At 38.0% G+C, this 18,104-nt stretch overlaps 1 protein-coding gene across 4 annotated transcripts in view; it reads left to right on the forward strand.

Annotated features, from left to right (window-relative positions):
* Positions 1–18,104, forward strand: part of LOC105473258 (MGAT4 family member C) — a 935,225-nt gene that overhangs the window by 322,261 nt on the left and 594,860 nt on the right. The window lies entirely within an intron of this gene.

Genomic DNA, 18,104 nt, shown 5'->3' on the forward strand with positions numbered 1-18,104 from the left:
TGATCTTGACTTACTGCAACTTCCGCCTCCCGTGTTTAAGAGATTCTTCTGCCTCAGCCTCCCGAGTAGCTGGGACTACAGGCTTGTGCCACCACACCCAGCTGATTTTTGTATTTTTAGTAGAGACAGGGTTTCACCATATTATCCAGGCTGGTCTCAAACTCCTGACCTTGTGATCTACATGTCTTGGCCTCAAAAAGTGCTGGAACTACAGGCATGAGCCACCACACCCAGCCACGCTTAGAATTTCTCCAAGATGTTGACCCTGATACAGTCACATTAAGGCTTAATTGAACTGGTATACCTGCTTTCAACATGGCTCAAATTTAATTGCCTGAGAAATTATTGTTAGTTGCTTTCAGGAATCCTCAGTCTCTCAACATTTTGAGCTGTTTTTAGGGTTGCTGGCTTTCTCCAGCATGAGCCATCCAGCAGATCAGCAGAAGCTATGGTGGAAGCCACCATGTCTTTAAAGACCTAGCCTCAGTAGTCACACTTAATCAAGATGGATTAAAGACTTAAATGTTAGGCCTAAAACCATAGAAACCCTGGAAGAAAACCTAGGCAATACCATTCAGGACATAGGCATGGGCAAGGACTTCATGACTACAACACCAAAAGCAATGGCAACAAAAGCCAAGATTGACAAATGGGATCTAATTAAACTAAAGAGCTTCTGTGCAGCAAAAGGAACTACCATCAGAGTGAACAGGCAACCTACAGAATGGGAGAAAATTTTTACAATCTACCCATCTGACAAAGGGCTAATATCCAGTATCTACAAAGAACTTAAACAAATTTACAAGAAAAAAATCAAACAACCGCATCAAAAAGTGGGCAAAGGATATGAACAGACACTTCTCAAAAGAAGACATTTATGCAGCCAACAGACACATAAAAAAAATGCTCATCATCACTGGTCATCAGATAAATGCAAATCAAAACCACAATGATATACCACCTCACACCAGTTAGAATGGCGATCATTAAAAAGTCAGGAAACAACAGGTGCTGGAAAGAATGTGGAGAAATAGGAACACTTTTACACTGTTGGTGGGACTGTAAACTAGTTCAACCATTGTGGAAGACAGTGTCTTGATTCCTCAAGGATCTAGAACTAGAAATACCATTTGACCCAGCCATCCCATTACTTGGTATATACCCAAAGGATTATAAATCATGCTGCTATTCACAATAGCAAAGACTTGGAACCAACCCAATGGACTTGGAACCAGTCCATCGGTGATAGACTGGATTAAGAAAATGCTGTACATATGCACCATGGAATACTATGCAGCCATAAAAAAGGATGAGTTCATGTCCTTTGTAGGGACATGGATAAAGCTGGAAACCATCATTCTGAGCAAACTATCGCAAGGACAGATAGTTTAGAAATAGTTTGCATGTTCTCACTCATAGTTGGAAATTGAACAATGAGAACACTTGGACACGGCGTGGGGAACACACTGGGGCCTATTTGGGGTTGGGGGAGGGGGAAGGGATAGCATTAGGAGATATACCTAATGTAAATGACGAGTTAATGGCTGCAGCACACCAACATGGCATATGTATACATATGTAACAAACCTGCATGTTGTGCACATGTACCCTAGAACTTAAAGTATAATAATAATAAAAAAAGTACCTATTTATTGCACAGGTCAATTCTATTCAGTGTGGAAGGAGCTGCACTGCTCCGGTGATGGGTGCACCAAAATCTCAGAAATCACCACTAAAGAACTTATTCATGTAACCAAATACCACCTGTTTTACAAAAACCTATTGAAATTTTAAAAAATGAAAAAAAAAAAGTGGATACCCTCTTGAAGAATAGATACAAAATATTACAAGCAAAGTCTAGGCAGGGCCAGGTACAGTGGCTCAAGTTTGTAATCCTAGCACTTTGGGCCGAGGTGGGTGAGTCACTTGAGGTCAGGAGTTCGAGACCAGCCTGGTCAATATGATGAAACCCTATCTCTACTAAAAATCCAAAAATGAGCCGGGCTTGGTTATATAGCCGCGCCTATAATCCCAGCTACTTGGGAGGCTGAGGCAGGAGAGTCGCCTGAACCCAGGAGGGGGAGGTTTCAATGAGCTGAGATCACGCCACTGCACTCCAGCCTGGGAGACAGAGCAAGACTCTGTCTATTAAGTAAACAAACAAACAAACAAATGAAAAACCTAGGAAGGTCTTTTATTTATCTTAATTTTGTGGTCAAGACTGGGATATTATTAATTCATATTTTCCCATCAATTATACTTAATTTTGTTTAGAAAGAAGATAGCTTTTTTAGGCTTACTTTTTTTTATCCCACAAAAGCTTATCATACGACTGCTATATACTCTTAAATTTATTTCATGTCTTTTTTTCCTCTGCCCTCTGTTTTTGTAAGAAAATATTTTATTAGGCTAATATAGTAATTTGTGTTCATATCTTACCAGTTCTAACACACACACAAAAGATCCCTCTGGAGGCTGTGATTTTTATTACGACTATTTCAAATTTATGAAAGGGAAAGAAGGGAGATATTCTGGTTATCAGTATAGATTCAATGACCCATGAATATTATCACAATGTTGTTTAAATTCTGCTCAATTGGGTGGGTTTATATGGGCCACCTAATCCATGGGGAACTTTAAGATTTCATATTTTCCCTCAGAAGTGTTTCTTCCCCTTGAGACTAATAATTATATTGCTTATCCTAAGTCAATTTTATTAATAACAAGGGCTTTAACTGTGTTAGGTATATCATATTGACTCCACATCTGTATTTCTTATGTCAACTTGTCTCCTGAGCTGCCAATTCAATGTTCAACTGCCAACTGGACACACTATGATGTACTGAAAATGAAATGCAATTTGGAGTCAGGCACACATGAACCTAAATACTAGCTCTACATTTGTATTAACTATGTGGTATTCGGCACATTGCTAATAACTCTGAGCCTCAGTTTTTCATTTGTATAATGAAAATACTAGTAGCTCCATAGTAAATCTGTTGTGAGGATTAAAGATATATTATGGATGACAGCAGTTATCAACCAGAAGTGATTTTGTCACCCGTGGGACATTTGGCAATATCTGAAAACATTTTGCGGTTGTTGTCACAACTGGAGCAGAGAGACACTACTAGTATGTAGCATTTAGCATCTAGGAATGCTATTAAACATTCTCCAATGCATAGGACAGCTTTCCACATTGTGAGGGTTAATTTTATGTATATAGTTGACTGAGCCACACAGTGCCCAGATAGGTGAAACATTAGCTTGAGTGCATTTTTTTTGAGGGTATTTTTGGATGAGACTATTATTTGATTTAGTAGACTTAGTAAAGCAGATTGTCCTCCTTAATGTGAGTGGACCCCATGCAATCAGGTAAAGGCATAAATAGGGCAGAAAGCTGACTATCGCCTGAGTAAGAAAGAATTTTTCCTACCTGACTACCCTCGAACCAGGACCTTCGGACTTCTTGCCTTCAGACTTCAACTGAAACAACAGCTGTCCTTGAGTCTTGAGCTTACTGACTCACCTTCCACATCTTGGGACTTGTCAGCCTCCATAATTATATGAGCCAATTCCTTATAATAAACATCTGATTAGTTCTGTTTCTCTTAGCCTCCTAATACAAACAACAAAATTTACTGGGCCTAAAGCGTCATAGTGCCCAGATTAAATGATGCACATAAGCATCTAGTACAGTACCTTATACATGGAAGGCAATTAACAAACATTCAATGAATGAAACTATCTGTAGTCTTCTGGACTAGAAAATCAAGTTAACTGTATAATTAAAAACAATTGTATTTAATATGAATCTATGTTTTCAACACAATGTCCAAGATTAATTTAGTGAAATTGATAAATTCACTATACAAACAGTAAATCATCATTTATAGTTCCCATCAAATGTGTATGTAGATTTTTGTAAAACATCAGTTTTAAAACTTCAGTTTTCTCATATTTTTGGTAGTTCTAATCTTCATTTTATTGACTCTCTAGGTTTTGTGTTTGGTAGTTGTGATATGGTGGCGGGTTGTCTGGAACTGCTGCTGCCATCGCTCCTGCTGCAGCTGGGAGGGCGGCCAAGCATCTCATTCCACAGAGCAGTAGGGAGCCCCGCCCCCACTGGGAGCAGCTGCAGCTGCCCAGGTAATGGCTGCAGACCTGGACCTCCCACTCCACAGAGCAGGCAGGAACCCTAATCCCCCAGGCACAGTTGCAGTCACCCAAACCGTGGCTGCTGACCTGGGCATCCCTGCACTCCTTGGGGCCCAGTAAGTCCCCCATTCCCTGACAGGCTTGGAAGTGCTTGCTACTGCTGTCTGGCTTCTCCCTGCTGTTGGCACCGGCTCTGATCTTGGAGCAAAGTCAGGGCTGAGCCCAGGCACTGTTGTGGCCTGGCCTGGTGTGCACACACTTGGTGCAATGCTGACGTGCTAGCCCCTGCCACCTTAGTCACCTCCAGAGTTTGAGTGCCAACGAGCATAGGAGGGAAGCTGAGGGGATGCTGAGCGCCCCTAAGCACTGTCCTGCAGGCACCCCTTGGCACGTACAGCCTGGGCACCATGAACAAGAGCAGGAGTCAAACAGGTTCCTTGGCAGAAGGGGGCAGGTCCCCAGTGAGGCTCCACCTTCTGGCCAGGGAGGGCCTGATGGCTGGGGGCCAGGCTGCCAGTCCCATGGACCACAGTGGAAACTTGTGGTGCCTTTTCTAGGACTGCCCATGGCTGCCCATGAACCAATTGGGGCACACTTCCTCTCCTCTGAGGCCCGAAAAGTCTTGGACTCAGCCAGAGCTGAACAGGTGGACAACTGGCTGCAGAGAGGAACTACCGACTCCAGGGCCTCCTCTCTGCTGAGAGCAGCAGACATCAGGATGACCAGCTACAGAGAGGACCAACTCACTCCAGGGCCTCCTGTCTGCTGAGAGCTGAAGAGACAACAGGATGACCCACCTGCTGAGAGGAGCAACCCAATTCAGGGCCTCCTCTCTGCCGAGAGATGCAGAGACCATAGGATGACCTGTCTGCAGAGAGGAGCTTCCAACTCCAGGGTCTCCTCTCTGTTAGGTGCTAAACACTTGTCAGGACACTCTGGCTGTGGAAAGGAGCTGCCCTCTCTGGGAGACTGAGCAGTTCCATTGCTCAATAAAGCTCCTCTTTGTCTTGCTCAGCCTTCACATGTCTGCTGACCTCATTCTTCCAGGTTGCAGGACAAGAACTTGGGACCCACTGAATGGTGAGGTTTAAAGAGGTATAACACAAACAGGGCTGGAGCCACATTGCAGGTGAAGAGACGGAGAGAAGAGCTGTGGCCCTTCAGAGAGCCCAGACTTGAGAGATCCCCGAACCAGGGCTGTGACTCCTTCTTAGGGGTCCTGCAGTTCCTGGCATCTCCAAGCTTCTGGGTGCCACTGCATTTCCTGGTGCCTGCCAGGGAAGCTGTTTGTGGTGCATCCAATTATATACAGAATAAAATTCTAAATTTAGATTAATTAAGTTAATTGATTAAATGCTTAGATGATGAGATTGCACATCTATAGAAGAAAACATTCTAATAAAAGTTACAACTCTCAATTATTGGAGTTTGATTTCTTTTAAATAGCAAGTCATTTATATTTATATCAAAGTCGGTATCCAGCTGGTGAGAGAGTTGTGCTATACCTGGTGTTAGAGATTTTCTTGTATCTTTAACTCATAAGAAAATGGATATGATGAGATTGAGGAAGTTATCTCATGTTAATGAGAAAGAAAGAAGAAGAAAAGGAAGAGAGGAAAATTAAAGGATGGAGATAAAGAGAACTTTAGCAAGATAATTTTCACAAAGCACTAAGTATTTTAATAAACACTTTAAAGTTCTTTCCTTCTATTTTGTTATAGAAGCATAAATACTTTTATATTTTTATTTTTAATTTTTAAGTGAATTAAGAAAGTAAAACTATTTTATAGTAATGTAATGTTTTTAGAATATGTGAAAATATAAATAAAAAGAAATAATCTATTATATTATGCATACACAGTAGTTATAAGAAACAAAACATTTATTTCCTTATATAAATGTATTCCATTTTGAACACAGACACCATAACGTTGATATGAAACACTTTATCAGTAAAAGAATATGAGTTAAGCCCTAGATTTCAGCTTCTGGTGACCACAGCTGATAATTCCTTTCCTGTTCCAAAACAGATATGTTTAAACTCATCAGGCATTACTGAAAGATCTAGTCCTTCCATGTAAATTCCATCATGAGGTCCTCTGGACTGTAGTGCCTGGTGTCTAGTCATTGCAGTCTTCACAGACTCTCATGAAGCTCTTCTTTCCTTGGATCCCTGCCAACTTCAGAATAATGTCTTTCAAAATGCTTATGTTTCTCCTATTGAATATCTAATTCCTCTCTTGTTCTTAATTCTGAAAAATCAACGCCATCCTGGCTGTCTATACAGTACATTAGCCGGTTCCCTAATCATATCACCTCATGTGCCTTCTCATCTCAGACTCTGATTTAAGACTTTAAAAATTAGACACTCAAATACAAAGAAATCATTTTTTTATTATTTATTTACTTATTTATTTATTGAGATGGAGTCTTGCTCTGTTGCCCAGGCTGGAGTGCAGTGACATGATCTTGGCTCACTGCAACCTCCACCTCCCAGGTGTCAAGCAATTCTCCTACCTCAGTCTCTCGAGTAGCTGAGATTACAGGTGCCCGCCCCCACACCTGGCTAATTTTTGTATTTTTAGTAGAGACAGGTTTTTGCCACGTTGGCCAGACTGGACTTGAACTCCTGAGCTCAGGTGATCCACTCACCTTGGCCTCCCAAAGTGTTGGGATTACAGACGTGAGCCACCACACCTGGCCCCAAAAAATCATTTTTATCAACCAATGTTCATCTTTAAGTATGTGTGTATATTCATATACATATCTCTAGAATTATCAATGTCAAGAATAAAATGGAATTTATTCCTTGTCCCCATATTAGAGGTGTTCACTCAACAAATATTAATTAAAGTTCTTCTGTGTGCCAGGAATTGTTCTGGGCAGGAGAAATATAAGGACAATCAAGTGAGAAATGACTCATGTCCTCATAGGGCATGCAAAATTGAAATTAAGCTCCATTATTAGTATTTATTTCTTCACATTTGTTTCCTCTTTATTTGAAAATACATATAAGTATGTATGGTGATCTACTGAGTTACTATCAGTACTGTGTATCATTTACTGTTAAAGAGACATTTACTTTTATAACTAAGTTAACAAATATGAAAAAGCCTTAACTGTTGATTTTAAAATTTTAATTTTATTCTCAAGAAAGAACACATGGGCAGTATATTTTCTACAAATTTGTCTGTGAATGGCAGCTCTCTGCTGGATAGAAAATTATTGAATCACAATCTTTTCTTCTTAAAAGTCTCTAGAAAGTGTCCTATTGTCCTCAACTAGATTTTTGTTTCTCTATTGATAACCAATTTTTGCTGCCTGAATGCTTAAAGAGGTTTTATTTTATTTATAATTTTCAGCATAAATTATTCATGACTTCTGGATTTTGTTTGATTATACAATGAATCCCCTTGACTGAAGACTCATTTTAAGTTTAGTAAAGTTTTATATTATCATACCTCTTAAAATATGATTTTATTTCCTTTTTTCAAAATTTTTATTAAGAACCTACCTATTAGCAAATGACTATGCTTCCACCAAGGATCTATGTCTTAATAGGAATACATGACACTTACAATTACAAAGGTTAGACTGCAAATCTATGTCCCTTATGAACTGTGGAATTCATATTATGTAAATAATGATTATAGTTGACTGTTATAGTATCCAGATATGTGTTTTCTTTTTCCTTTGTCTAACAAAGTCTCTTTAGTGGAAGACAGTGATGAGGCTATAATAATGAAAAAATTAAAGGTTAGCTGGGGTGTATGCTGCCATTTCCATAAGACTGTATTAACATGGATGGTTCTTTAAAGTAGTCATAGAACTTTTGCATTTTATGTGCATTGTACTCATTATTATCTTTTAAATTTCTAATGTTTCATTATAGTTATATACAAATGAATTACATTTTATTAAGTAGATAATCTTATAGGTGTTTCATCAACAAAATACTAGCAAGATTAAGAAAATACATAATGAAAATATCTACAATAATTTTATATATGTTTTGATTACACATCTCTTTTGAATTCAAACTTTATACAAATAAAGGCTTAAAGAGAATAATTACTAAAAAAACTAACTGTTCTCCAGGATAGGGCAAAAACAAGTGTGATAATCCCAAACTCTAAATTCACACAGGAACAATTTATGTATGTATTTGCATTTCCGGATGTCTTATTAGTGATTTCATTAGAATGCTCCAGGAGGATTAATTGTTTGGATTTGTACAAGTTCTTTTTTTTTTTTTTTTTTTTTTTTTGAGACGGAGTCTCGCTCTGTCGCCCAGACTGGAGTGCAGTGGCGCGATCTCGGCTCACTGCAAGCTCCGCCTCCCGGGTTCACGCCATTCTCCTGCCTCAGCCTCCGGAGTAGCTGGGACTACAGGCGCCCGCCACTACGCCCGGCTAATTTCTTTTTGTATTTTTAGTAGAGACGGGGTTTCACCGTGTTAGCCAGGATGGTCTCGATCTCCTGACCTCGTGATCCGCCCGCCTCGGCCTCCCAAAGTGCTGGGATTACAGGCTTGAGCCACCGCGCCCGGCCAATAATGCTACCTAAAAAATATCTGAAAACAAAATATAATAAAATAATAAAATAAAATAAATTGAATCTGGCTTGAGTCTACAAATCAAGTGTTGTGGAGAGTGATTTCATAACTGAATGGATGCAAAGTCTGAAAGAAAACGTGCCTTCAATATAACCTTGTAATCTTGAGAAGTTTGAGAGTTAAATTTTAAATTTGCAATTTGTTGTCTTCATTGTTTTGACTGCTAATGAAGGAAAGGGCAATCAGTGAACAAGTGAAGCCCTTTACCAAACATGGCTTTAATGAACACAGGCAATACCTAGCATCACACAGGGAAGCAAATTGGTAGTCATAGGAGACTGCTGTGCATTGATGTGATATTCCTTGAGGCTAAAACCAATCAGCAACCAAGCCATTCTGTACCCCACGAAGTCTATAACTGGTTTCCAGGGGTAAGCTCTTTGAGTGCACATTTGAATAATCTAATTTGGATTTTCAAAAGTAGAGGAAATGATGGACAGATCACATGCTAAATGGCACCGTTCCATAAATTGCAACACAAAGACTGTCATATCTGAAATAGTTTATGATATATTTTTTAAAAATGAATTTTGCATAAGCTATTTGATATGGTACAAAGACAAAATTTGTTATCAATGCTCTACTCTTTTTTCTAAAAACAAGTTTACATCATCCATGAGTAGTTAGCTAGTGCCCCTTTCTTTTTTAGAATAATAGAGGGGACTGCTATTCTTACCCTCAATGAAGCATGTGTATTATTTTGAAAGACTGAAAATTTACAGATTCTCATGTATTATGTATTGAACTTGGCTATTTCTATCTATGTAAAATATATGTATATAACATTTACTGTACATAGTATATACATGGTACCTAATAGACATGGTCTTATTCCTAATGGAGTATATATTATTTCTTCAAATGGATTGGAAAAGAAGCTATACTGAAGCCGTTAGCAGGGCAATTTCTTCTTTCATTGGATTCCTTGGATGGCATTCTTGATTGAGAAATAGTGAACAAACTGCTTATGTTATATGGAATTGTTCAGGCTACTATATTGCTTTTTGAAACATGAGTACTTTGTTGAACTAATGTGTGTCTACATTAAGTACTAACATAAATATCAAACATGTAAATCTTCTAGAAAAGTAGGAGACCTCAGAAAATTAAAGAGTACAGTAAATAAGGTATGATTTAGTTTGCTAAGTTACCTGCAAGAGTTAGTGTTGCTTTTAAAAGCATACTATTTATTTGTAGGGAATATATTCATTTTATTTATGTCTAAGGAGTACATAATATGTCTTTGCTTCATCTTTAAGGAAAGGAGAACGGTTAGCAGCATCTACTAGAAAAGAAGTGGGATAGAAATAAGATTCAGAGGCTATCTTCCTAGGGGATAGATGAAATATTTATTCAGTTTAGATGTTTGAGAGAAAACAAACAAACAAACAAAAAAATCAAATATATAGAAGTCTGGAGAATTAGGTAAAAGTGAGAACTAGTTGCTAATGCCAGGGATTACAAGGGGTTTAGGTTTCAAGGCAGGACTCTAGTTATAAGAAACAAAGGAGATTGCATAACAATGACCAGTCCTAAGTAAACAATAAATTTTAATAGACAGCTATATAAGTTAATACATTCAGTTATTTGTACCCACGATTCTGCATCTGCATATTCACCCAACTGAAGATTGACACTATTTGTAAAACTAAATAAATAGAAAATAATGACATGAAAATGTGAAATAATATAAAATTTTAAATACATTACAACAACCATCTACATAGCATGTACATCTTATTTGGCATTTTAAGTAGTCTGGAGATAATTTAAGGTATGTGAGAGGATGTATGTAGACAATATGCAAATACCATGCCATTTTATATGAGACTTGAACATGTGCAGATTTTTGATATCCATGAAGGACTCCTGGAATGAATCCCCCATGGAAAATGCTAGACATTGTGTACAAAATAAAAAACTAAATAATAATAAGAATAATCTGTAGCCTTTACTTTGGAAGCTTCTGCTATGGAAACATAAAGAAAAGGAAATCAAAAACCAAAACAAATTACTAGACCTGGGAGGCAAGTTGGTGAAATGATTGCAGGCAATAAAATCAGCGATGGGACTTATAACAGAGATATTTAAAATAAGTTTAGCAGTGCAGCTAATAAGAGATGACAAACCATTTGTTCATAGCTCCTTAAATCTTCCCTTAAAGAAACAAAAAAAATTGCCTGCCATTGGAGCAAGTCTGAATGTCTGGGTCTCTGGTTTAAATAGACAAAGAATTAGTTGTCAAGAGTGTATTACGTTTCCTACAGTATCCACAGAAGGAAAAGAGACGGTGGACTGCTCATACTGGTGCTTACTCACATTACTGTAATAATGGCATGGTCTTTGGGTGCAGTGAATTGCCTCATACCCAAAGATAAGAGTGACATTTATTTAAAATGTATACTTTATTCAATTGCACATTAACTTTATGAGTGGAGACACTTTTCACTAAGCAAATAATCTAGAAATGAAAGAAATTATTTTATAGGCCAAGTGGAAGTTTGGTATAGTTAATGCACTTTCCCCTTTGGATCATGACCAAAGCTAGAATACCAAAGAAAGATAAAAAGAAAAGCCATTCCCTTTTTTTTTTTTTTTGTTACCCTAACACCTATCTGGTTGTCTGTGTCAAACCAGAGATATGAGTTTTAACGTATTTTACTTTGAATATTCTTTTAGTGCTTTTTTTTTTAACTTTTATTTTAAGTTCAGGGGTACATGTGCAGGATGTGCAAGTTTGTTACGTAGGTAAACGTGTGCCACGGTAGCTTTTTAGCGTTAATTTTTTTTGCATCATTTTGATGTGATAGCTTCAATTATCAACTGTCAAAAGCTGATTATCAATCAGAAGAAAGGAAAGAGTTAAATGAGGAGTGAAAGGAAAATAAATATATGAACCAAAGGGCTGAATCATATACTAAATTCTTAAATCATTAAGAATATCTTACACAAAAATGAAGGACTTATGATTATATTTTTCTAAAACAGAAACACAAAATTTTCACATTAACATTTGTATTTTGTTTAATTTTTACATAAATTCATATTGTTCATGAAATTAATTTTCTACCAGTCATCAGCAAAATATACAATTTAATATTAATAGTATGCATTATGATATATTTCTAACTTTCTATACTAAAGAAAAATTACATTTATATACAGTATATTTTTATTTGGCCTAAGTAGAAGAAGAAAGAAGAAAGATAATATTTAAATCTGTCTATTGAATATTTTTGTTTTCTAAAAAAGCAAATATAACTTATATGAGGATTTCAAAACACTTAAAAGATATAAAATCCCCTTATTCTCTGGGAAATAGAGTGAAACTGTGAGTACACTGAAGCCATCTCTGCTTTAAATTAATGGTTATTTTGTGGTCATGTAAGCTTGAGACCAACATTATAATTACTTCACTCACGACATCATAATAATAATCTTCTTTACTTTTGATTATATAAAAATATATAAATTATTTCATTTTAAAATGTTTTCAAATGTATTTATGCAGGATTATTCTCCTAGAAACAATATTTTATAGAAAATGAAATAAAATTACACTATGTGAGGTCATGTTATCTTTAATCAGCTCTAATGAACTGTAGTTCACATATGATAAAATATACACTTTTTATGATTTTTAACATTTATTTTTATTTTACCATCCTTACCACTTTTAAGTGTACAGTTCAGTGGTGATAAATACATTTACATTTTTTTCTTCAACACCTGCCTCCCTTTCAGTCTTGTAACCACCAATCTACTCTATTTTTATGAAGTCCACTTTTCAGCTACCACATATGAGTGAGAACATGTGCTATTTATCTTTCTATATCAGGAGATTTATATATACAAATAGCAAAAAATTTGAAAAAGAAAGTAAGAAAGCAATACCATTTATAATAGCTGCAAACAATATAAAATAACTAGAAATCCAACAAAAGAAGTGGAAGATATATATAAGAAAAACTAGACAACTCTGATGAAAGAAATAAAAGAGAACACACAAAAAAATGGAAAGATATTCCATGTTCATGGATTGGAAGAATTAATGTTGTTAAAATGACAATAGTAACCCAAAGCAATTCACAGATTCAATGCAAGCCCTATCAAAACACTGACGACATTCTTCACAGAAATAGAAAAAAAAAAAAAACAAAATTCTGAAGTTTATATGAAACCACAAAACACCCCAAACAGAAAAAGTAGGCCTGAGCAAAAAGAACAAAGCTGTGGGCATTACACTACCTGACTTCAAATATATGACAAAGATACAGTAATATAAACGGTGTCATACTTGCATGAAAACAGACATACAGGCCAATGGAAAAGAGATATAAATTTGTGTATTTACAACCAAATCATCGACAAGATGCTCAGAACATACAATAGAGAAAGAAGAGTATTTTCAATAAATGTTGCTGAAGAAACTGGATAATTATATGCAAAGGAATGAAAATAGATCCTTATCTCTCATCATGTACAAAAATCAAATTAAAATGGATTAACGTCTGGCAAGATGACCAGGTGCCACTAGATCCAGCCAGGTGAAACAGCTGCCACCAAAGGACCCAGATGACTTGTGCACTCATAACAAATATTCAGAAGGAATGCACCAAGAGTGGACGGAGGGAAGACACAGAAGCTGAACTGAAGGAGGAGGAAGTTGGGAACCCTGTACAGGGCTACCACACACTGGGACTCATTCCTGTCCCCTAACAACTCCAGGACAATGGGTGAGTTGAACGGGCAAGGAGGAACCCACTCTCACCACAGGCCTCTAGAATTCCAGCAGGAGGAGACCCCTGCACCACCATGGACACTCGAGTTGGCAGGGAGAGCTGCTTAGAGAAGTTGTAGGGGCAGCAAGTAAGCTGGTATGGAATCCAAATGGTTTGGTGTGTGAACATCAGTAGCGGAGCATGGCCAGTGATGGCCCTCCCCCTAGGCTCAACTTGCTCTCATAGGAGACTTTAGTCCTAGGGAAACTGTCAGATCTGAACTCTGCAGGGCATTCTTGCCCATTAGATGAGGTCAGTTAATCTGAGTGGTCCTTGATCTACACACCTCTCCTGGGGCCCCAGCCTTGCCACTCCTGCATGCAGGGCACCCTGGGGTTCCCTGGGGGCCTCCATCATAGATTCTGAACTAGTAGACCATTCCTGACCAGCAGAGAGCTCCAGGAGGGCAACCTCCATGGCCACACACCAGCTGCCCTGCTCTCTCCTCATACTGCAGCTTCCCAGGGGCCCATGGAAACCCTCCATATCACTTTGTGTGTGTGTGTGTATGTGTGTGCATGCACACATGCACACACACACAGGTGGGTTTTGCTTTTCTTGCTCCAGCAGTGTGTGTGTGTGTACATTCTGCCCTGCCACTGCTCTAGCAGGAATGCAGTTTACTCCCTGCCGACCCTCCTCCCCCTACTAACCAATTGCAGTCAGAACATTGGTGGGCACAGAGCCAGCCAACCCTGCTCCTGCCAGCACCCTGCCCTTGTACCAACACTGCCATGGGAGTGAAACTAGGCACAGAGAACAGCAGACCCTCCCCCACCCTGAGCAACCACCTTCGCCCAACTGCACCCTCTCCCTGTGCCAACACCACCACTAGCTTGACTACATGCAGAGTTACCAGCAGGAACTCCCCTCCCTCTGCTAACCCAGCCACGTTGGATCCACCACTGTTTTGAATACCTGCATGGAGGCAGGCACCCCAGCACCTGCTTGCACCCTGCCATAGCCAACAAGTGTACCTGGTGCTGCACTGGCACTGCTGCTGGCACATGCGAATGAGGGTGGATCCCACTGTCACTACACTATGAAATGCTTTGGCTGACACTACCCATCAGAGTATAGTGGCCAGCAGTCTAGGAGAATCTCAGTCCCAAACCTTCCAACAGTGCAGTGGATTCCTAACCTCAAGGATCCAGTGAACAAAGTCAGGGCCCAATACAAGTCCCCCAGAGTTACAGCACACAGTCCAGGAGTTGGGAGCTGAGTGTTGGTCCCATAAAATCTTCCAGAAATAAAACCAGTCAGCTTAATCCACCTTATGCCACAATCAAATCCTCAACATCATCAAATAGGATTAAAAAAGAAAACAAAAAACACCCAAAGGTCAGCAACTTCAAAGAGTGAAAGAACATACGCCCTCAAAGATGAGAAAGAACCAGCCCAAGAACCCTGACAACTCAGAAAGCCAGAATATCTTTTTTCCTCCAAACAACCACACCACCTCTCTGGGAAGGGTTCTGAACTGGGCTGAGATAGCTTGTATTAGTCCATTTTTACAATGCTATAGAGAAAGACCTGAGACTGGATAATTTATAAAGGAAAGAGGTTTAATCAACTCTCAGTTCCACATGACTGGGAAGGCCTCAGGAAACTTACAATCATGGTAGAAGGCAAAAGGGAAGCAACCACCTTCTTCACAGGCAGTAGCAGAGAGAGAGGATGGTGGGAGAGAAACTGCCAAACACTTATAAACCATCAGATCCTGTGGGAACTCACTCAGTATAATGAAAACAGCATGGAGGAAACTTCCTCCATGATTCAATTACTTCTCACCAGGTCCCTCCCCTGACATGGGGGGATTACAATTCAAGATGAGATTTGGGTGGGTCCACAGAGCCAAACCATATTATAGTTGAAATAACAGAAACAGAATTCAGACTATGGATATAAATGAATATCACTAAGATGCAAGAGTATGTTGAAACCCATTTCAAGTAAGCTAAGAATCACAATAAAACAATGTAGAAGCTGAATCAGACAAAATAATCAGTATAGAAAACAATGTAACTGATCTGATAGAGCTGAAAACACACTATAAGAGTTTCATAATGCAATCACAAGTATTAATAGCAGAATAGATGAAACAAAGGAAGGAATCTCAGAGCCTGAAAACTGACTTTCTGAAATAAGACAGGCAGAAAATAATAAAGAAAAAAAAATAAAAGAGAATAAACAAAACTTCTGGGAAATGTGGAATTATGTAAAGACACCAAATGTAAGACTGATTGGTATCCCTGAAAGAGAAGGGAAGAGTATAAGCGATTTGGATAACATACTTCAGGCTATCATCCATGAGAAATTCCCCAACAAAGCTAGAGACATAAATATTCAAGTTCAGAAAATCCAGAGAACCCCAATAAGATACTGCATCAGAAGACTAACACCAAGACATGTAATCTTCAGATTCTCCAAGGTCAAAATGAAAGAAAAAGTGTTCAAGGCAACTAGATAGAAAGGTCAGGCCACCTACAAAGGGAAGCTCATCAGACTAACAGTAGCCAGAAGAGATTGGGGGCCAATATTCAACATTTTTAGAGGAAAGCAATTAAAATCCAGAATTTCATATCTGGCCAAACTAAGCTTCAAAAGTGAAGAAAAAATAAGATCCTTCTCAAACAAGTAAATGCTGAGGACATTTTTAGCACCAGGCCTGCCTTTCTAGAGTTCCTGAAGGTAGCACATAAATATGAGAAAGAAACAACATTATCAGCCACTAGAAAAACAGGCTGAAGTACATAAACATGTGACACTATAAAACAACCACATAAACAAGTCAGGCCAGCCAACATCATGATGATTGGATTAAATTCACACATACTCATACTAACCTGGAATGTAAATGAGCTATATGATCCAGTTAAAAGGCACAGAATGGCAAGCTGGATAAAGAACCAAGATCTCTCCATATGCTGTCTTCAAGAGACTTATGTCACGTACAATAACACACATAGTCTCAAAATAAAGGGATGAAGAAAAAATCTACCAAGCAAATGGAAAACAGAAGAAAGCAGGGGTTGCCTTCCTAGTTTCAGACAAAAGTGACTTTAAACCAACAAAGATGAAAAAAGACTAAAAAGGGTATTAAATAATGCTAAAGGGTTAAATTCAACAGGAACACCTAACTATAATAAATATATGTGCACCCAACACAGTAGCACCTATATTCATAAAGCAACCTCTTAGAGACCTTCAAAGAGAGTTAAACTCCTGCACAATAATAGTGAGATACTTTACAACCCCACTGACAGTATTAGATCATTGAGGCAAAAAATTAACAAAGATATTCAGAACCTGATCTCAGCACTGCATTAAATGGACCTGATTGACATATGCAGAACTCTCCACCCCCCAAAAACAGAATATACATTCTTCTCATTGCCACATGTAACATAATATAAAGTTCACCACATGGTTGGAAATAAAACCTTCAGCAAATGCAAAAGAACTGAAATTAGAACAAGCAAACTTTCAGATCACAGTGTGATCAAATTAGAAATTAAGACTAATGAACTCACTCAAAACCATACATTTACATGGAAATTGAAAAACTGCTCCTGAATTACTTTTGGGCACATAATGAAATTAAGGCAGAAATCAAGAAGTTATTTGAAACTAATGAGAACAAAGATACAAGATACCAGATTCTCTGAGAAACAGCAAAGGCAGTATTAAGAGGGAAATTTATAGCACCGAATACACACATCAAAAAGTTAGAAATATCTCAATTTGGCAACCTAACATCACACACAACACAAAGCACAACACACAGCATCACACACAAAACTACAAGAAGATAATAAATACCTGAAATAAGAGCTAAACTGAAGGAGATTGAGACACAGAAAATGATTCAAAAGATCAACTAATCCAGGAATTTTTTTTTTAATTAATGAAACAGAACACTACTAGCTAGACTAATAAAGAAGAAAAGAAGGAAGATCCAAATAAATACAATCAGTAATGAAAAAGAGAATATTACCAGTGACCTAACTGAAATACAAATAACCCTCAAAGAATATTATGAATGTCTCTATGAACATAAACTTGAAAATCTAGAATAAATGGATAAATTCCTAGGCACAGACGTCTCCAGCCTCCTAAGACTGAGCCAGGCAGAAGTTGAATCTTGAACAGACCAATAATAAATTCCAAAATTGAATCAGTAAAAAATAGCCTACTAATCAATAAAAGTCCAGGACCAGATGGATTCACTACTGAATTTTACCATATGTACAAAGAGAAGCTTTGTACCATTTCTGCTGCAAATATTCCAAAAAATTGAGGAGGAGAAACACTTCCTTAACTCATTCCATGAAGCTAGCATCTTCCTGATACCAAAACATGGTCGAGATACAACAGAAAAAGAATTGATGCAAACATCCTCAGAAAAATTCTGGCAAACCTAATCCAGCTGCACTTAAAAAATCTTATCTACCATGATCAAGTAGGCTTTATCTCTGGGATGCAAAGTTGGTTCAACCTATGCAAATCAATAAATGTGATTCATTACATAAATAGAACTAAAGACAAAA

Source organism: Macaca nemestrina, chromosome 10 (assembly GCF_043159975.1).
Source record: "Macaca nemestrina isolate mMacNem1 chromosome 10, mMacNem.hap1, whole genome shotgun sequence".
Taxonomy (NCBI): Eukaryota; Metazoa; Chordata; class Mammalia; order Primates; family Cercopithecidae; genus Macaca; species Macaca nemestrina.